At 44.0% G+C, this 22,437-nt stretch overlaps 1 protein-coding gene across 5 annotated transcripts in view; it reads left to right on the top strand.

Annotated features, from left to right (window-relative positions):
* LOC310773394 (inositol polyphosphate-4-phosphatase type I A-like) overlaps nt 1–22,437 on the top strand; it is a 130,568-nt gene that overhangs the window by 26,136 nt on the left and 81,995 nt on the right. The gene's annotated exons all lie outside the window — the stretch shown is intronic.

The raw sequence follows: 22,437 nt of genomic DNA, 5'->3' as shown, positions 1-22,437 counted from the left end.
AACAAATGAATCTCACGGTAGTTAGCATGCGTGTAAACAACGCGAGTCTATTGTCTGTACAAGTGAGAACACAAACACATGGGCTACCAAAATATATTTCCCTGCTGCATGTCATGAGATCGGCAAAAGTTTGGATAGACTGGATTGCTTCCCGCAGCAGCAATGCCTTTTTTCCCCACACTGCTCGATAGTCAGGTAGGAGATTACAGCCTCTGACTGGCAGGGGCTCAAAACTACGATATAACAACTTTTTATTCATTGGTCATTCATTGTGATATAAATTAGTGACATTTTCCCCCAAATACTCATGGTTCTGTGCTGTTGGTATTTGGTAGCCTATCTGATACCTGCAGTGCAGCGCATCAAATGAGCCGCGTCAATTAACGATAATGACGGGAGTCTCGCGCAGCAGCAGAATGATGTATTCGCGCAGATTTTCAGTCCTAAATATCAAACATGTTTGATATGATCGGGACGGCCCCGATGAGGCTTTGAGCAGATTGGGAGGCTTAAGATTGGATCTGCAAACCGCTCACACTACAAGATAATCGGTGCCGAACGTCGGGCCCGACCAAGCTTGGCAAGCTGCCAGGCCAGATTTCTCCTCCGATTCTCGGGAGGGGTGAATCGGGCATAAATCGGCCCGAAAATCCTGTAGTATGAGCCAGCCTTAAAGGCTGGCTCACACTACAGGATTTTCTGTATCCAGGATTTTCTGTATCCTGATATTTTGTTCTTACTTGGGGTAAACTGTTGTTGGGACTGTTGACATCCCTATGCAAATAAATGATAAAGAGAGTGAGACTAGAAAAAAATAGACAAGCAGACTGAGAGAGAGGGACTGGAAAGACTAATCAGTATTGCAATTGATTAACCAAAATACTGCTTATTTTTATTAATCACTTTTCTGTATTGCACTGTCATGTATCACAAACCGCTTTGGCAAGAATATTAAATTTTTGACAGTCAGGCTATTACAGCTCGTTTATGCTGACAGTGAAAAGTGAGAGAGAGGACAGAACAGACAGAGAGCTGCTGTACAGTCACGTTTTCCATAGTTTGACCAGAGCAGAACCAGAGTAGCCTGCTTAAAACCATCCGGATCCGTGAACTCACATTCCGTTTCTTTCTGTGGATCCGTCTGGACTCCGAGCTGTGCACAGTCATTTCAGTGGGTAGTCCAGTCCTTCAACCAATCAGCATCGGATCCAGTCAAATCCAAATCCACTCAGAAGAACGGAGAAAATGTCTGTTCCGCCGAGAAACTCCGCTGTTGCATACTTCTGTTCTTGTTTAATTGTTCTTATTGAGTCTATTTCTGCAATAACTGCACATATGGCTGTGTAAACTCGACAAACGTTGACGTTACTGCTCGAGGCGGAGAGCCATGGAGGCAGCCATTACTGTTTTGCCAGCGGACAATTAATTTGACAATGATAGTGTGATGTTTAAAAATGCTACATGTAGCACCTTCAACTTATGTACATGTAGGCTACATTAGTCAAGTTCAAGTCAAGTTTATTTGTATAGCACATTTCATACACAGAGGCAATTCAAAGTGCTTCACATAAAATGGTTGACAGGAAAAGAAAAGAAAAGAAGAGAGTAAAATGGACATTTAAAAGCATCACAAAAAAAAAAAAAAAAAAAAAGAGTATAAAAAGTGCATTAACTCATTCACCGCCAAAGACGTCTTTGACGTGTTATCAGGAATAGCCATCCACGCCAAAGACGTGTTTGACGTGTTTTTGTTTTTATTAGTGCAGCGCGTAGTTCAAAGACTTCCCCAGCCTGTGACATAGTATCAGGTCCCTGCCCTCAAAGACAAGCGGACAACACGCGATCAAACACATACCGCAGCTGTTGTTTTGAAATGGAAGAGGATGAGAAAACAGAGAAACGCGCTTCCTTGTAGAGAGGAGAAACGCCATTGAAACGCCCCTCGGCGCGCTGCACTGCTCGCCTTGCTGCAGGGCGAACCTGGATTGAGTTGTTCGCAGTAGTCAAACCCGTGACGAACATGATCGATCCGGTTCCAGCGCCTGGTCCCAAAGCCAAGCCGAACCCGTTCCTGTGTCGCAGCCATGGATTGTATGTCGCAGCATTCGTCCCAGCCCGAACGAGAGGAGGAAAACGATGCAGCAGAGGCAGAGGAGGCTAGACGCTGATCTCAAACCAGTTTGGTGTTCCCCTCCTATGCTAATTTGCGGGGGAAGGAGGTGCGATCCAGCAGCAGCTGTGGACAGAACTCTCTCTCTGTGTGTGTGTGTGTGTGTGTGTGTCTGTGTCTGTGTCTGTGTCTGTGTATCTGTCTGTCTGTGTGTCTGTCTGTGTGTCTGTCTGTCTGTCTGTCTGTCTGTCTGTCTGTCTGTGTGTCTGTCTGCACACTCACTCACACTGAGTAAACTGTATTGTTGAATGTAAAAAAAGCACTTCATGTATATATATATATATATATATATATTTTTTGTCATTTGTGTCATAATGAATAATATTGACATGTCTGATGTCAATACAGTTCAAAATAAAAGAATTGAGAGCGAGTTCTGCCTGAGATTGTGTCTTTTACAAAAATTGCCTTTTCTGCTGTTTCTCTTCTCCGAGAGACCTTTTTGGTGAAAACAGGGTGTATATAAATGGCTATAAGTAGAGTACAGAACATGCTAAAAGCTCACTTTTTTTTCCTGGTGAACCCAGAGACGTACATCTTCATTTTGAGGTATTGCAAATCACTTTGGTGCTAATAGATAATTTACTGTGGGTCTTGAAAGATGACCAACAATTATGAAAATCTTTGGCCTGTGCTAAATATTGGCAGTCCTAAACTGGCCATGAATGAGTTAAGCAACTTCATTAAGCACATAAAATGGTTGACAGGAAAATAAATGAATAGAAGAAATAAAATGGACATTTAAAAGCATCACAACAAAACTTAAAAAAAAGAGTATAAAAAGTGCAATAAGCAACAGGCGCAGCAGTTGCAGAAAGAGCTAAAACTTATAGAGGACTCATTGGGTTTGCATAGTAGCTGTCAGCAGTTAAAAGCGATGGTAAACATAAAAGTCTTTAGTCTATTTTTAAAAGTAAGTAAGGTTGGGGCAGATCTGAGGTCTTCAGGCAATTTGTTCCAGCTAGCAGAAGCATAGTGGGTAAATGCAGCCTTCCCGTGATTTGATTTGATCCTAGGGACAGTTAATAAGCTGGACCCTGTTGACCTAAGAGTTCTAGACGGTTCGTAGCGTGGGAGCAATTCAGCTATGTATTTTGGGCCTAGGCCATTAAGTGATTTATAGACTAATAACAGTATTTTAAAATCTATTCTCTGACACACTGGCAACCAGTGTAAGGACTTAAGAACTGGAGTGATATGATCAGCTTTCTTAGTCTTCGTTAGAACTCTAGCAGCAGCATTCTGAATGAGTTGAAGTTGCCGAAGTTATTTTTTGGAGAGACCAGAAAAAAGGCTATTGCAGTAGTCTAACCTACTATAAATGAAGGCGTGAATTAGTTTTTCTAGATCCTGTCTGGACATGTATCCCCTAATTCTTGCTATATTTTTAAGATGATAAAAAGCAGATTTTCTAATTGACTTAACATTGACATTAAATGGAAAGTTGTAATTTTGATCAATCATTTTTGTGATCCTGCTCTGGATTTTGTATCAACAATATTCATATGGACAACTCATTTTTGTCATTCCTGACTAGGAGACATTTCACCAGTCCAGTGTGAACTATCCCATGAGGCATAGAGATTAGTAACCCTTTAAGCACCATTCAAATGTCAGACCATAATTCACTGTAGATGTATTGTGTCCAGGCAGTGTAATGGAAACTTGCTTCTGTACACACAAAGGGGTTAGTGTTTTAACTGATGTAACCTGCCAAGTTGAATAATAGCCCATCACTGGTGTCAGATTCAACTTAACAAAAGTTATCTTCCTTGAATTCTGAATTAAACAAGTTCTATTTCATGTTGAAAACCATGTATCTTTGAAATGTTATCATAGATTGTAAGCAGGCTTGGTGGTCCCTGTGCTCATAAAACTTTCTCCAGACTGTATGGACGGACCTTCCACTGAAGTAAAAAGAAAATAAAAAAAACATAAACAAAAATAAGTCAGGCTATCATGTTACAGCATCAACAGTTAAATGTGTCATGGCGGCACAACAATGCACAAGAAACCACATTGAGAAGAAAAGCCTAGTTAGGGCTGGGCAATAATATATCGATATTATATCTATATTGTGAAGTTTACCTCATCTCATCATATGTGGAGGTCAGTGGAGCTGATCTGTGTGTGTGTGAGAATGTGAAAAGGGCGCTCCTGAAAAAGAGAGCATTGCTCTCAGTGAGACTCCCCCTGTATAAATAACGGTAAAAAATAAATAAATACACAAATAAATATATATAAATATATTTTTATATACTGTATATACTTTGTTTGCATCTATTGTCCACACTACCTCTATTGCATTGGTTCCCAAACTGTGGTCTGTGCGTGGGGCTCCGCCTGGTGGTCCACCATAGAATTGCAATAAATAAATAAATAAATAAAATACAGACAACAGTTTTTGCACACACATTAACCCTGAGGAGTAGCCGGATTGGTCAGATTTTCGGAAATATCGCGATATTTGGGAAGTAGCACAATTTTGAACATTTAATTTCAGAGGCTGCAGCAGGCTCAGTTTTAAAGCCAGAGTGAAGTTTCTGGTATCATGAAACTAGAAGACCTAAGGAATCGATTTGTACCAACAATGTCATGCTAGTTTGTCAGGAAGGTAGCTCAATAACACTCCAAAGTTAAGCAACGATTTGGCAAGGCATGGTTAAATCAGCAAATGTTATTTTATGGGGGGCTGGTGGGGGGGTTGGTATACGTAGTGGAAGTGGTCCCTGGGAAATTTGGTTTGGTACCTAGTGGTACTTGGATGGAAAAGTTTGGGAACCCCTGCTCTATTGTTTTGAGCGTCAAACACGAAGACTCCAGTCTCCGGCGGCAGAGAACATCTTCGTCATCAAAATCCGGGTAGGAATGTGAATGTGGACATGTGGAGAGCGGAGTTTTAAAATGATGCAAGTAACCTACTTGTACAGCAGGTGGCAGATAAGCACCTTGAAGGGGTCAGCAACCCGCCTATAAAAGGAGAGAAGTGTGTCGCACTGTTGACACACTTTTGGCGTGTGTTGAGAGAAGAAGTGCCATTTTGACGAACGTTACACTGTTTCAACATGGATAACCAAATTCTGACTTTGTTATTTGTGATTCAAAGCATTATGGTGGCTAGGGCTGCTGCGATTTGCGATCAAATCGTATTGACGATTGAAGGGAGTGATCGCCAATTGGCTTTTCTGCAGCGATATTTAAGGCGATTTAAACTAATTCTCGATCATAAGACGTTATAAAAAATCTAGAAGCTGCGCCCTACTGGACATTTAAGAGATGTCTCTGGCAGAGCTCTGTTAAGCAGTGCGAGTGAGGGGGGAAAGCCGTGCTTAGTGTTACAGCACTCGAGTTACAAAAATAATCTCTAGAAGATGCGCCCTACTGTACACGAGATGTTTCTGGTAGAGCTCCGTTAAAATCAGCAGAGTGAGGGGGAAAGCATCTGCTCTCTCATCTTCCTCTCCAGTTGCAGCACCGTCAAGTCAGCCAGAATGTAAAAGTTTGTCTTCCGCCGCGGGCTTTCACGTTAACCTTAATATACATTTTGAGTAATGCTTTAGACTAGTTTCACTCCATATGTAATCGTAACACATCACAACCAGTATTGTTGATGTGTAAGCTATTTTATGGAGGTTCCTCATAGTTAAGGCTATGAGTTATTTAAGTTTATTTTGCACTGCGTGCTTTTATTTGTAAGGCTAGAAACAGAAGTGGTTGTGTTATTTGCCATGCTCTGGGTGACGTGAGGTTAGTAGCAGCCGTCCATAACATGGCGATCTCGTTCAAACTTTACTCCAGCCTCCATGTTGTTACTTTCTATGATGAAGAGTCAGAGTGCAACAGTGCAACAGTGACTTGACCTTACAGCCGGTGTTAAATCATGCAAAATGAAGATGGAAAAGTAAACTGCAGAAAGAAAGTCATGGAGTTCAGCAAGAGGGAGGCGGCTTCAGAACTCAAGGGGTCGGTCTCGAGTCTTTTCTCCTATAAATGCATAATCTATGTTTGTTCTTCTTCTACAGGCTGCATTCAATAATATATTATGATCAATTGTTTTCCCCCCCTCAAAATTCTTAATGCCATTAAATAGGAATAGGTCTCTTTATCAAAAATAATAATAATAATAAAAATTACGGCTAATTAATAGATTATGGCGATCTGATCGTCTATCGCCAATCTCTAATGGCCACGATTCATTGGACGATATGAAAATAGGGACGATTGAGCAGCGTAATGGTGGCACAGTGTCGTCTTCTTCTTCTTTGGCTGTAGGCATAGTTGCTGCCCTCTCGATGTGGACTCCAGTACTACACATTGAGGCACGCGCATGCCCAGTGTACGTGACACGTCATGTAGCATGCGTCTCGCAGGAGCTATTGCTCTATGTGTGTAGACTGGGAAGGCTTTAACTGAGGCATTCTTGCAAACGCGCTAATGAAGATGCAGCCTAAAATGCAGTAGTCATGAATGCCGTACAAAGTACAAGAAACCAAATTGAGAAAAAAACATAGTCTCATCTGAGAGGAGAGACACACTCACACGCACACACACACACACACACACACACACACACACGCACGCACGCACGCACGCACACACACACACACACACACACACACACACACACACACACACACACACACACATACATGATTTTATGCCTCGTCTGCAAGAGGCCTCTTAGCAGAGATTAAGCTGTAAAATGGGGTTTCACCATGTATGGTCAACTGGACTGTCTCTCTCTGTCTGTCTCTGTCTTTCTTTCTCTCATTCCTTCTTGTCAGGAGGTGAACTAAGACGCACACACACACACACACACACACACACACAGTCAAGATGAGGACTGTCTCATCTCTAGGGAGCGTTGAACCAAACATAAACAGAAGAATGTTTAGAAACTAAACCGGGTCTCAAACAAGGTCATGCCTCCCTGACAAATCAGCCGCAGTTTTGGCAGCAGGGTGGCCTAAAGGTTAGGAAAGGCCGTCCTGTATGTCGAGCACAAACTTCAGACTGGTGTTAAAGCCCTCTGCATCTGCAACACACTTGAAACCTGTCTGAAACTCAGCCTCAACAGTTGCAAAACTCTCAACTTTGTGAAACTAGTTTGAAGTTTCACACAACTGCCAATCAAAACGCAGCAACGTGTCAGATGATGTCGAATAGCTGACCCATGTCAACAAGCAAACATGAGCTAGCCTAGGCAGACTATTGTTGATGCGTTATCAGTTTAACCAATTTCAACTGATTGATTTCAACTTGACAAACAGCGTTGCAGCAAATTAACAAAATAATAAAACATACTATGGATGTTTCAGAAGGAGATTATCCTCAAACGTGAGCTCCTGTAGATTTTTTTTTGTTTTGTTACGTTTATTTGACAGGGGCCATGCATAACAACTGTTGGGCCAGGATTTAGCTATAGCTCATTTGCATCTGCGGTCCCTGGGAATTGCAGTTAGCTGGCGGCTAACGTTACTGCTAGCGTAGTAGTTGTACCGGTTGCTTGAACATTTTGCCAACATTTGTTGTCGTTTGGGAGAATGGACTCACCGCAGGCTCATTGGAGCTCCTTGAATAGAGTGTGATACAGTATGTTGGTCTCTGTTTTGAGTAGCCAGTCCTTCACCCACAGACGTTTAGCCTTTTTAGCTCGTGTTTCTTTCCTCCAGCATATCAATAAGCATGAATGCACTCTTCCTATTCTCCGGACTAGCCATTATGAAACAAAGTAGCCAGCGCCAGAGGAAAAAGCAATACAACATGTCTGAGTTATTATCCAGTGAGAACACGATACAGAATAAGATACAAAGATATACGACACTTCCCACTTGATATAATCTAGCGAGAAAAACAAGAGAACATATGACAGATGAAAAATGACCAATCACTAGCTAGTTTTAGTGAAATATACTAGTGTTGAATGAGACTTGATTATTTTTGAATTGCTTCATGTAACTGTCAAGTTGCATGGAAACTATGTTTCATGCAATTTGCAACCTGCAACTAGTTGTGTGAAAGTTTCACTGTGTAAAGCAGCCTAAGATCACTGTACCTCTCACATTAAACAAGCTTTTTACTGTTGTTTGGTGTTGAATGCTGAATTTAGAGGAGAGTGGTTGGGGAGATGCAGACAGCATTGGTAGATTGGTTACATATCTCACACTACAAAAACATGGCAGATTTTGTGCTGACAAAATGTTCTCAAACGTGGGTCAGAGGTTGGAGCCTCGTGTTACCTCCGGCTTGGTCGGGCGTCCATACAGACACAATTGGTCGTGTCTGCGGGTGGGAAGCCGGATTTAGGGTGTGTCCTGGTCGCTGCACTAGGGCCTCCTCTGGTCGGTCAGGGTGCCTGTTCGCCTGGGTGGGGAACTCGGGGAATAGCGTGATCCTCCCACGCCGGTGAAACACCTCCCTGTCAGGTGAAAAGAAGCGGCTGGCGACTGCACATGTATTGGAGGAAGCGTGTGCTAGTCTACAACTCTCCCCAGATCAGCAGAGGGGGTGGAGCAATGACCAGGACAGCAGGGTTATTGGTCAAATACAATTGGCGAGAAAACAGGGGGAGATCCGAAAACCCTTTTTGTGTGCCTGGGACAGCTAAATTGGGCCTTAAGTCTTGCAGTGTCCAGCTCCACCGAGAAGCCACAGCAGTCATGTGACCTGTCCAAGTGTCCTCAAGTGAGACACAACAGTCATGTGACCTGTCCATGTGTCCTCAAGTGAGACACTACCACCCGCATATTGTACTGCAGGTCAGTGGTCCCTAAACGCCGGGCCCGGGACCTTTTTTTACAAACTACAAACATAAATAAACATTAACTTGAAACTATGTTTCAATTACCACACAGCCTATAATATTATAGCCTATGTTTATTAAAAAAAATATATATATAATCCGCAACTTTTTTTTCCATCTATCTACTGGTCCGCGGCACAAAAAAGGTTGGGAACCTCTAGGTCACTCTGATAAGAGTGTTCGCCTAATGCATAAAATGAGGTGAAATGAGCAGAAAGTGGCACCTACTGTGTTCTTCATCAAACAATTCACCTTTTGGAGGAAAGCAAGTAATTCAACGCCTTGGTTTACAACATAACTCATTTACAGACTGGAACCTCTATATTTCAGGTGGTGAACCTTAGGGATCGTTTACTGGAACCTCTATATTTCAGGTGGTGAACCTTAGGGATCGTTTACTGGAACCTCTGTATTTCAGGTGGTGAACCTTAGGGATCGTTTTCTTTTTCTTGCAGCCACTTTGAGGAATAAACATAATTTCCATGGTTTATTCACCTTATGTTCCAACACAGGGATCAGCCAGTTACTTCCTATTGTGTTTACACTTCCAGGTAAAACAGACGGTGTTTTGAACAGGAAGCCATAACACAACTGGGTAAAGTGGGCGGGGCTATATAAGGTGAATATTTTAAGGATAAATGAAGAGATCACATTTTGGAGTAAAGCTCATTAAATGCACTTAAAGGCTCACCATAATTGCTATTGTTCATGGATCTATGGGTGCGTTTATGTCTCTAAACCCAAATCTGCTTTGTGAATCCTGGATTGTGGTTTTATGTGTCAGGACAGGAGTTCTGGCTTGGATTAGCCTAGGCCAGTATGTGTGAGTGCCCCAATTCATGTGACTCACAAATCTACACACACGCGCACACACACACACGCACACGCACCCACACACACGCGCACACACACCAGCCAGGATAAATTTGGAGCTCCTTATATGGCAGCTGTTCCCCTGGGTGAAGTTTCCATGCAGCAATGGTGTTAGAGAGCAGGTTGACTTCCTTATCGTGGCGGCTCGTAGGCTTTTTGGCCGCGCGGCAGTGTTTGGCAAGGCAGTAGATTCCCAGGCTCACCGACTCACTCCATTAGTTGGAAGGTGTGAAGTCTGTTTAGGCACCATCTGTTGTAGCTCTTGCACCTTCCCCTTTCACTGCGTGTAAGGTGTTATTGTTTTCATACTGTGAGTGGAAAGGTCACTACAGTGGACTAATCAAATTACACTACTGTGATTTATTAGAAGTTACACATATCCCTTACTACCATGGGATCAGCATTGTAAACTCTGTTACTGGAACTGTTAATATGCCTCTGTACACTGGTGCTATCAGTGTCATCAAGACAAGTTTATAGATTTATGGATAGTACAGATTTATGGATATGGAGATTGAAGTGTAGTCAGATTATCATTTCACCATGTCACTTTTAAAAAGCTATTTAGATTTTTTGTTCGGATGAGAGTTCCTCCTTCAGGGTTCCCACGGGTCCTTGAAATCCTTGAAAGCATGTGAATTTGAGAGAAAAAAAATCAAGGCTTTGACATTTTTTGAAAATAGATATACATATAGACATGGGTCAATGAAAGTGCTTGAATTTATGTATTTTGTGCAAGAATATAAATTTAGATTTTTCTTTTTACATAAAGTCGAGCTGATAGGAAAAATTACTTTTTAAGTATTTTAGATCACATCCCTGGTCATAAAGGTTCCTTTAACAATGTGTGCAAACCACCCCCCCCCCCCACAACAATCCAATTTATTTGGTTTTCATGACATTCATAACGATATCTACAGTTTGCTGACATCAGGTAGTACTATCACATTTCCAATCCAATTTCAACCAATAATATCATGACATCACAGCTGTCAATCAATCTTCATGGCTAGGAGAAAAATTCCGAGCAGGCAACATAGCTGCCTACATGGGCAGACTTTTCTCGTCCATAAATGTTACTTAGCCAATAAGTATGTAACATACCAAATAAAACGAATGGTAATGTCTTCATTTAATGTAGAATGCAAAGGACATGTAACTGGCTCGTTAACTCGCATTCCAGGAATATCGTTATTTACCGTGGCTCGTCGCAACTTCATGGCGGGCAGCCAGCACTCTCACTCGGGCAAAAGGAGGCTTTGTGCCGGGAGGGAGCCAACCGCCCGGTCCTCTGCTCTGAGACTGGGTGCAGTGAGCCAGCCAGCCAGCCAGCCACATGCCAGGGCACAAAGGCCATTGCTCTATTGACATTGTGGAGAGTGATTCTTCTGAAATGTGTGTTAAAATGAGCCAATGACACATCCTTTGCATAGGGCAGGTTACAGTAAACTGAGACCACTGACGCTTTTAAAGCAACTGACAGTAGCAAGCTGGTTGCAGGGCACTGCCAAGGTGGGCTTAGGGATCTCAGTTCATCAAGGCCAGAGGGAGTGTAATTCCCACCCTGACTACTACTACTACTACTAATACTACTACTAATACTAATACTAATTTACCCAACAATATCCTCAAATCAAGTTAGGAAGTTAAGGTCTGGAAATAAGTGGGGAATTTTGAAATGGGGAATGTGCAAGAGCTAATTTTTGATCCAAAGAGTTGGAAGCTAGTCCTAGATTTGTCTGGAGAACTGTCAAACCGCAATGTTTTTTTGGCTTTGGGAGTGGAAAATGTGACCCTGGTTGGCTCAGCGACTGGAAATTTCACTCAAAGTTTGGGGAGGGAAAGATCAGAGGTGTATTCAGTCACATAATTTTCTCGTGAACATTGTTTACTTGTTAGATTGCAAAGCTAGTGGAACAAGGAATAACATTCAAGGTTATGTTCTTCTATGGCAGCAAAATTACCATTAGTTGTATTTATGTGTTTGCTTGTTTGTTCCAGGATATTAACAGAAAAAATAAAATGCATGGTTTTTGTAAAAGGAAAAAAAATATGAACGAAACGTCTATGGGAAAATAAATTGTGGATGAAAATACCTTGGTACGCATTCTGAAGCAGGAAGTGATGTTGACTGTGGCTCCCTATACTAGTGAGATTAACAGAAATGATACAGATACATTAATGTCTAATTGGACTCATTGTTGATCTTTGGCTTCTGGCTATGGGAGGCAGCAATTCATATTTAAAGTTTGAGACAACTGCGATGCAGATTTTGCAAAAGAGGCTGCGACTCAATATGAGGAAGATGTCCCTATTTTGTTCATTCAGTGCAGTTGATATTCACAACTATAACCAGGTAGAGGGGCATATCACATTTAAAACCTGAAATGCCGTGGTGTTCAGAGTATTAAACCTGGGAGCAGCAGCTCAGAGGAGGAGGAGAGGGAGAGTGAAGTCAGGTTAGTCTGAGTATTAAACCTGGGAGCAGCAGCTCAGAGATGGAGAGTGAAGTCAGGTTAGTCAGAGTATTAAACCTGGGAGCAGCAGCTCGGAGGAGGGGGAGAGTGAAGTCAGGTTAGTCAGAGTATTAAACCTGGGAGCAGCAGCTCAGAGGAGGAGGAGAGGTAGAGTGAAGTCAGGTTAGTCAGAGTATTAAACCTGGGAGCAGCAGCTCAGAGGAGGAGGAGAGTGAAGTCAGGTTAGTCAGAGTATTAAACCTGGGAGCAGCAGCTCAGAGGAGGAGGAGAGGGAGAGTGAAGTCAGGTTAGTCAGAGTATTAAACCTGGGAGCAGCAGCTCAGAGGAGGAGGAGAGGTAGAGTGAAGTCAGGTTAGTCAGAGTATTAAACCTGGGAGCAGCAGCTCAGAGGAGGAGGGGAGGGAGAGTGAAGTCAGGTTAGTCAGAGTATTAAACCTGGGAGCAGCAGCTCAGAGGAGGAGGAGAGGGAGAGTGAAGTCAGGTTAGTCAGAGTATTAAACCTGGGAGCAGCAGCTCAGAGGAGGAGGAGAGGGAGAGTGAAGCCAGGTTAGTCAGAGTATTAAGCTTCATTCACACAGACAACCTACGCCTTGCCTTGCCTCAACCCACGCCTACGCCGAGCTGGGCGTGAACCTGTTACACGCTTTTGCGATCACACCGCACGCCTTTTGCACGCCGAACCTGGAGCCGAGTCACAAGCGCCTCTCCTCTCTCCCGACTGTATTTTTTCACGTGTTGTCCAGAATTGTCATGGGTAGCCTCTAGGTAAAATAAATCGGATATATTTAATGTTCTATTGATGCTGGATATGTATAACCAGGTCTGACTATAGTCGGACATTTTAGAGAGGTGATCTTGCAAGAATATGTGCTGGCACAACAACATTGTCCATCTTGCTTCTTCGGTCGCTATTCTCTCTCATGAAGATTTGTTTGCCGACGGGGAGAAAGCCCCACGTGATAGCCACCCGTCAATCTCTCTCTCTCTCTGCTCACACTGTTGTAGTAACTCCATTTTATTTTGAAATTCAGTTGACTTTGCTATTTCCGACGGATATTGTGCGTTTTTCTTTCATGGCTTGACAGAAGAAGTCTGCCTGCACGCGCCTTGTCGGCTTCAAAATAGAACTCACGCCTATTCGATAAAATCGGCAAGGCACAGGCAAGGCGTGGGTACACGCAGGGTTCACGCTCAGGCGCCCAGTGTACACAGCCTCGTTGACTAAAACGGACGCCTATTAAAAAGCGTGGGTAAAGGCAAGGCATAGGCAAGGCTTGGGTCGCCGGTGTGAATTCAGCCTTAGACCTGGGAGCAGCAGCTCAGAGGAGGAGGAGAGGGAGAGTGAAGTCAGGTTAGTCAGAGTATTAGACCTGGGAGCAGCAGCTCAGAGGAGGAGGAGAGGGAGAGTGAAGTCAGGTTAGTCAGAGTATTAGACCTGGGAGCAGCAGCTCAGAGGAGGAGGAGAGGGAGAGTGAAGTCAGGTTAGTCAGAGTATTAAACCTGGGAGCAGCAGCTCAGAGGAGGAGGAGAGGGAGAGTGAAGTCAGGTTAGTCAGAGTATTAAACCTGGGAGCAGCAGCTCAGAGGAGGAGGAGAGGGAGAGTGAAGTCAGGTTAGTCAGAGTATTAGACCTGGGAGCAGCAGCTCAGAGGAGGAGAAGAGGGAGAGTGAAGTCAGGTTAGTCAGAGTATTAAATAGCCTGCTTCTCTATTAGCGCCCAGGTGAGGAAAGTTGGGCTAACGACCTGCCCCACTCTGCCAAGCAAGTGTGTGTGTGTGTGTGTGTGTGTGTGTGTGTGTGTGTGTGTGTGTGTGTGTGCGATTCATAAATCTATCGCCAGCACTGGAGCCACTTTGGCTGCTGTAGTCTTTGATTTGCTGAGGTCTGCAACAGCCACGGGCCCCATATAGACATACTGTACACACACACACACATAGTATTTAATATGTGCTTTGTTCACTGTGAAGCCATTCCTGTCAACCGTGTTTGTAGTCAATAAAGTTGACTGGACTTTACACAGAGACACAGCTGACAAATCAACTGTTCTTCTACAGCCTTTCTACCTGATTAGACAGAGCCGGGAGAGACTGAACAGTGTGATACAAGTACTCTATGTGTGTGTGTGTGTCTCTCTCTCTATCTCTCTCTCTCTCACACACACACACACACACACTGCTGTGTTTACTGGCAAGTGTCTGTGCTCTTCAGCACAACACTCAGTCAGCTATCATCAGGCCCTGCAGCCTGATGTGTGTGTGTGTGTGTGTCCAACTCAGTTCCATCTAATCACGAAAGAGTGTGTGTTGTGTTGTGTTGTGTTGTGTTGTGTTGTGTTGTGTTGTGTTGTGTTGTGTTGTGTTGTGTGTTTGTCCCTGCCTCCAACTCCCTTGTCATCATGCCCCATGTTGTTAATTTACAGCAGCATTACATAAGTGCACTTTAAAGTCAGCTTGTCAAGAAATGTAAAAACATACAGTACATCTTAGATTTGAGTTGTAACTTATCATCCTCCAATTCTCCTTCCAATCCTCAATCCCCTCCTTTTCCCCCTTTCTCCTATTAGTCATTAATACCTTCGCCAAGGGTTTGATGTGGAGTACGTTATAAATGTCATAAATATAGTCACGTTATAAACAACTAACCAACGCTGGGGGTCCATATGGAAACAGTGTTACTCGAAATGGTTAAAAGTTAAATCAATTTGGTCGTTCAGTGGTGTTTTACTGCTATGTAAAGTAACTAACGTTAGCCGCTAGCATTAGCCACATTAGCCGACTACGCATCAGCGGAGCGTCATTTGACGTCAGCATACTCTTCTAAATTACTAAAATACTTCTATTTTAATTATGTTAACATTCTTATTGTGTTTACTTATTTCCATGTCTACAAATTTGTTTTAATGTATTCTCTTTTGCTATGGTTTGATTGCTCCTGTTTTAAATATCTTTTTCTTGCATGTCCAGCACTTTGAGCTGCATTTGATGTATGAAAGGTGCTATACAAATAAAGCTTATTATTATTATTATTATTATTATTAAACAGGTCGCGTGCCGCATTCCAATGGGCATTCCCGTGCTTTCACATGGACGCACATCGCTATGACCGCCGTAGTTAAGACCAGACGTAAGCCCTGTTGGTGCAACAGCCGTAAGTCCACTCTAAAGACTGGTCTTAACTAAGACCGACGTAGGAGTTACGACCAGGCATAGTTAAGACCAGTTGGTGCAACCAACCGGCCCCTGTTAGTCTCGAGTGGATGATTGTTGTTTTTAAACCATGAAACTAGCTAGAGATACAGGGCCCGGTGCAATGTGCAAGCATTGCTATTGCTAGTTTCTAGCACTCAAAATCTCCTATTTTAAAGGGATAGTTTGGTTTGTTTGAAGTGGGGTCCTATCAGCTAGTTCGATACACTAACTGAAGTAGGTACAGTGGTCTGGACGCTGGGCGCAGCGTGCAACGAGACCCGGCACTCAGAGCAGCACCCAAACCAGCCTTTTCTCTAAGTACGTGGGGTCAAGAACTAAAACGTAATTTAGCCACCTAAAACAACGGCCACCTAAACAAATCGATATCTGTGTACATGCACGCTCTATTTTGACAATTTTCAGCGCTTTACTTTTCCGCCAAACAGCAGTTTGGTAACAGTGGTAAGCGCTGTCGCCTCACAGCTCGAAGGTCCTGGGTTCGATTCCCACCTGGGACGCTGTGGGCGCTGGAGTTGTGACCCCCCCATATCTTCAGTGCCTACTGCCCAGGTGGGTTATCTCGTCGAAAGGGCCTTTCTGTGTGGAGTTTGCATGTTCTCCCCGTACCCCCCAGGGGGTTCCTCCGTACATAACCCCCCACTAAAAACATGCAGAAGATCGTCATCCAACCAGTGACGACAACATCTGAAGTTGGTCCAATGATGGTCCAATGAAGGTCCCCGGGCGCTGGAAAGAAATAGCGACCACTGCTCCTGGCCTGCCCCCTGGAGGAAAAGACAAGCCTGGATGGGTCAAATGCAGAGGACATATTTCACCGGCCACCGTCAGCATGAGTGTGTGTAGTGGCCGCATGCATGTGTTGTAGTGTGTTCGTGTGACAATAAAGACGGGCTGCTGTCTGAAATCGTGTTTTTATTTTATTTCTCCCGGCTTGTTAGTGAAGACACAACAAATAGAATACACAAACGAAAATATGAGTGATTTTGATAGCGAGGATGTCTCTCTTCTAAGCCTTCCTGTTTTGTAAACTGCGCCTCTGTGCTCTGTGCAGGTTTAGTGGAGGAATACGGTAGTTGTACGGTTGGGAGAAAAAGCAGTGCCGAATGAAACTGCTGTTTGGCGGAAAAGTAAAGCGCTGAAAATTGTCAAAATAGAGCGTGCATGTACACAGATATCGATTTGTTTAGGTGGCCGTTGTTTTAGGTGGCTAAATTACGATTTAGTTCTTGACCCCACGTACTTAGAGAAAAGGCTGGTTTGGGTGCTGCTCTGAGTGCCGGGTCTCGTTCCACAATGCGCCCAGCCTGCAGACCACTGTACCTACTTCAGTTAGTGTATCGAACTAGCTGATAGGACTTCACTTCAAACAAACCGAACTATCCCTTTAATTGGGTCAGTATCAGTACACCAACGGATGCGTTTCAGTGACCCAGTGGTAATTAAAAAATTGAGTGCTAGAAACTAGCAATGACAATGCCTTGCCTAAGATAGGGCCCACAGACTTGATTCCAAATCCTGAGGTGATGTTTGCAGCCTCTGGAAATCAGGTTAACTTACAATTTTGGAATGTGTGGAAAGTTTTTGTGTGTAACAGCAAGTTGTAGTATTGTTCAGTGTCTTCTATCTTAGCTGATGCTCTTATCAAGTGACTGACTGCAATTGAGTGACTCGCTGCTGATGACACATTGGTTGTTGTAGGTATTCAGCCTGCTATCTTCTTGTCTCTCTCACCAGACTATCATTCCTCCCTTCACACTTGTGTTGTTGATTTTTACTCTACAGTTTCATGAGGACATAAGTGAAAGAGGTTAGCTGCCCTACTCTCCCTTTAAAACACAGAGAAAGACGATGAGTTGTCCGCGGTACATTGTCGTCTTTCCAAATGTGGCTTTGGTGGCCCATCTGTTGAAAGCATCTGGGGCGTGGTGGACATTTTTAGCACATTTGGTGGAACTAGGCATCTCGCTTGCTCATTTTACATCACTGATGACGTCACTCACTGATGACATCACAATGATGTCACAATGCCGATGACATCATCAAGTTCAAGTAGTTTATTTGTCATAATACAATGTATAAATACAATGAAATTCGTTATGCTCTGAGCACCCTCAGCCTTAAACACACAAGGACATGGTCACAAAGACTGACAGAAATAGGGTGTGGACCTACATAACTATGTAGGCTACACAGGATACAAACATGTCTATACACAGTACGTGAAAACATAACACAATCCACAATACAGTAGAATACAATAATGGTGCACAACAAAGTGACAGTGCGTTGCAGTGCGTGTGAGTCAACTGTTCAGCAGCCTGACTGCCTGAGGGAAAAAACTGTTACTGAGACAGCTGGTGTGTGATTTGATGCTCCGATAGCGTTTTTTGGTCAGTGCCTGTGACATCATCACTCATGTCATAAAATGTTTTGGGTCAATAATGATGTCACTTATGACATCACTGATGATGTCATAGACATTGTGACATCATCAGTGGGACAAAGATATAAACAAGCAGTGCCCACTCTCAGCAAATTCCTAGGCTCGGGCGCCACCCAGCCTCACCTGCCCTGCAGCTTGACCGCTGTGCGGGCTCGCTCACCTGCTCTCATGACATTGCGGATGATGTCACAACTTTGCATCACTGATGACATCACAATTGCTCTTATGACATCACTGATGATGTCACAATGCCTATGGACCTTATTCACAGCGCGGCCATCTTGGGATGACGTCACCCGCTGGTTGGGAACGCAACGAGACTCTCATCCAAATCCCTGTCTGAACATGAGGGCAGTAGACCAAAAGTTTGAGTTCTGTCACACCAATTTCGTTTGATCACATCGATAAATGGGCAGATGAATGTGTACAGGATTTTTTTTAAAGGGCTACAGCAACTGAATCGAGTCTTATATCCACGATATTCAAGGAAGTGCAGCCGATGGTCTAAATTGTTAACTTACAATACACCCTCACACCAACCGCTGTGGAGCAGTTGAACCCGAAATGACACAGCCGAAGAAGGCTGTGTTTGAGCTTAAACTTAGGCACTGGCATGTGAATACATGTGAAACTACGCAATATTTGGGAATACCATGGCATCAAAATCTTGGAGAACAATATTGTGTCGGAGGTGACACCTCTGACAACTTTAGTAGCGCTAACTTTGACGCTAGCATTAGCACCTTCGCTAGCTAGGTTAGCATGACAGTGGTGAGCTGTCCATTTTCTCCCCAATTGTACTTGGCCAATTTCCCCCAGCTGCCACGGTCGCTGCTCAACCCCCTCTGCCGATCTGGGGAGAGCCGTAGACTAGCACCATTCTTCCTCCCACACATGCGCAGTTGCCAGCTGCTGTTTTTCACCTGACAGCAGGGAGCTTCACTGATGCTCAAATGAGTTTAATACATGTGATGTGATTGCTTCATCCTGCATATTGGTACATGCAGCAAAACATATTCAAACGTGCATGTAAATCAACTAGATTCTCCTCCATCTAGTAAGGACTACAGGTAGGACAGATATAGGGCACATGTATTTGAGCTGTCAAAGTGGGGCACAGTAGGCAAGAGATCAGTAGCGGACCACATATCGGGAATTAGGCCACTAACTATTAACCCAGAACCACAATGAAATGAGGTTACTCTATGGGCCTGCTTGTAAAAGGTGCAACATTTCTGGTCCAGCTCTCAAGGGAACTGAATAAAGATGTATTTTGCAGTGTAAACAGACTGAAGGAAAAGACTGTGTTGCTTTATTTTCTTAATCGAATGAAAAACCTGCCTGTTATAATCTCATTGTGTATTCTAAAAAAATAAGTGTTCCTTCATTCACTTATGGAAAACTTACCCTCATGGAACATAAGAAATTGATTTTAGAATCTACTGTAGCTTTGGCATATCTGTTAGCGGGCAGGTTTAGAATCTGCTGTAGCTTTGGCATATCTGTTAACTTAACAGGCAGGTTTGATGCAATAGTAAAAAGTGTGGATCGGTCTCGGTCTGTTCATTTGTTTGTTTGTTTGTTTCTCCATCATTTCTTTGTTCATCAATGATGTGTCACGTGTGATATCTCAGCCATTGCTGATCATGGGGTTACTGCTGCCTCCTATATTTATTTGATAGTTTATTAAATCCCCAAAGGAGGAATTCTATTCTCACTTGCTTCCTCCACAGGGTGGTCAGAGGTCAGGGGCAGTTACAGAATAGCACCCACGGAGCTGGTAGGAACTCAACATCTTGCTTGAGGGCACTTCAGCAGGCTGGATGCATGCAGTGAGTGATGGGGGCTTGAAGTTGAACCTGGGCCTTCCAGATGAAGGAGCGTCTCTCTGCGCATGAAAACTCTGTTCAGTTGGACACTTCCTGCAAAGATATACATGAAATGACATTTTGCGTTAGTACACTGGTTCCCAAACTGGGGTACGTGTACCCCTAGGGGTACGTGGAGCTACTACAGAGGGTATTTGAGAGAAAGGGGAAAATGCAAAAATGTAAGAATAAATTGTAAAAATAAATGAAATGTTAAGATACATCTGCTCTTACTTACTTACTTGCGCCTATCGCTCCTGGAGGAGCATAGGCCGTCGACAACAGTTCGCCAGAGTCCTCTGTCCTGTGCTTTTCTTTCCAGCTGTTTCCATGTCAGTCCGCTCTGTGTGATGTCTGTCTCCAAGTCCCTGCGCCAGGTGTTCTTGGGCCGGCCTCTCTTCCTTTTGCCTTGGGGGTTCCATCTAAGGGCCTGTCTGGTGGTGCTGGTGCTTGGTCTGCGCAGTGTGTGGCCGATCCATCCCCACCTTCTTCTCCTTATTTGTTCTTCCACTGGTTGTTCGTTTGTTCTCTGCCAGAGATCGTTGTTACTGATGGTATCTGGCCAGTGGATGCTCAGGATCCGCCTCAGGCATCTGTTGATGAATGACTGCACTCTAGTCATTGTGATCTTAGTTATCCTCCACGTCTCTGATCCGTATAGGAGTACTGGCTTGATGTTGGATTTGAAGAGTCTAATCTTTGTCTGCTGACTGATTACCTTGGAGCTCCAGATGTTCTTTAGTTGGATGTATGAGGCCCTTGCCTTGCTGATTCTTGCTTTGACATCTGCCTCTGTGCCACCCTTCTTGTCGATGATGCTACCTAGGTAGGTGAAGGATTGTACTTCCTCAAGTGCTGTTCCCTCCAGGTCCACTGGGTCTTCGTTGCTTGTGCCGATCCTGAGTATTTTGGTCTTTGCCTGGTGGATGTTGAGGCCTAGTTGTGTTGAGGTGTCTGCCAGTATGTTCGTCTTCTCCTGCATCTGTTGTCGATTGTGAGATAGTAGGGCAAGGTCGTCTGCGAAGTCCAGGTCGTCCAGTTGTGTTGTCAGTGTCCACTGGATCCCGTTCCTCCTCTGTGCTGTTGTGGTCTTTAATATCCAGTCGATGGCCAGGAGGAAAAGGAAAGGGGACAGTATACCGCCTTGCCTTACTCCGGTCTTCACTTGAAAGCTTCGTGTGAGCTGTCCGCTATGTATGACTCTGCAGGTCATTCCTTCATAGGAGTTCCTCATGATGTTGACAAGCTTTACTGGTATGCCGTAGTGTCGAAGCAATTTCCAGAGGGTGTTTCTGTGTAGGCTGTCAAATGCCTTCTCGTAATCTACGAAGTTGATGTATAGTGGAGAGTTCCATTCCAGTGATTGCTCAACTATAATTCGGAGGGTTGCAATCTGGTCCACACATGATCTATTGGGCCGGAAGCCTGCCTGCTGGTCTCTCAGCTGCGGATCCACCGCTCTCCTTATTCGTTCGAGGAGGATTCGGTTGAAGATTTTGCCTGGCACTGATAGAAGCATGATTCCCCTGTAGTTGTGGCATTGGCTGAGGTCTCCTTTCTTGGGTATTTTGACCAGGTAGCCTTCTTTCCAATCCGTTGGTCCTTCCTCTTTCTCCCAGATCTTCTCAAACAGAGGGTGTAGCATCTCTACCGAGGTGTCTATGTCGGCCTTCAGTGCCTCCGCAGGGATGTCGTCTGGTCCTGCTGCTTTACTATTCCTTAGTTGTGCAATGGCCTGTTGAATTTCCTGCTTGCTGGGCTTTCCACAGTTGATAACTATGTCAGACTCTGCAGGTTGAATGTCCGGGGGGTTAGGTGGTGTTGGTCTATTCAGGAGTTCTTCAAAGTACTCTGCCCATCTCTCCTGCTGTTGGTCCAGTCTTTTGATGGTCTTTCCTTCCTTGTCTTTGATTGGTCGTTCTGGTCTGCTGAACTTTCCGGACAGTTTCTTGGTGGTGTCATACAGTTCCTTCATGTTTCCTTTTGCTGCTGCTTCTTCTGCTTCTTTAGCCAGGTTGTCGATGTAGTTTCGCTTGTCCTTCTTGGCATTTCTTTTGACCTTTCTGTTTGCCTGGGTGTACTCCTTTTGGGCTTTTGCCTTGGTTGCCCTTGTTCGGCCGTTGTTAACTTCTGCCTTTTTCTGTCTCCTTTCTTCTATATTGTGTAGTGTTTCTGCTGATATCCACTCTTTATGGTGTTTCTTCTTTATTCCAATCACTTCCTTACATGTTGTTGTGAGAGTTTCCCTTATCCTTTCCCATTGGTCTTGCTGGTCTCCTTCGTCACTGCTTAGGTCTTGCAAGGCTTGGTATCTGTTCTTCAGCTTTAGTGTGAACTCTTCTCTTATCTGTGTGTCTTTTAAGAGGTGGACATTGAATTGCTGTTTCTTTGATGTTGTTTCCATCCAGTGTTTCTTCAGTTTCAGCTTGAGCATAGCGCTTAGCAGGTGGTGGTCTGATGCTATGTCTGCTCCTCGCCTTACTCGCAGGTCCTGTAGTGATCTCCTGAACTTTCTGGCTATGCAGAAGTGGTCTATCTGGTTCTCGGTCACTCCATCCGGTGATACCCAGGTTGCCTTGTGGATCCTCTTATGTGG

The sequence above is a fragment of the Poromitra crassiceps genome, assembly GCF_964638095.1.
Source record: "Poromitra crassiceps genome assembly, chromosome: 3".
NCBI classification, from domain to species: Eukaryota; Metazoa; Chordata; class Actinopteri; order Beryciformes; family Melamphaidae; genus Poromitra; species Poromitra crassiceps.
This window is presented reverse-complemented; position numbering and strand designations above follow the sequence as displayed.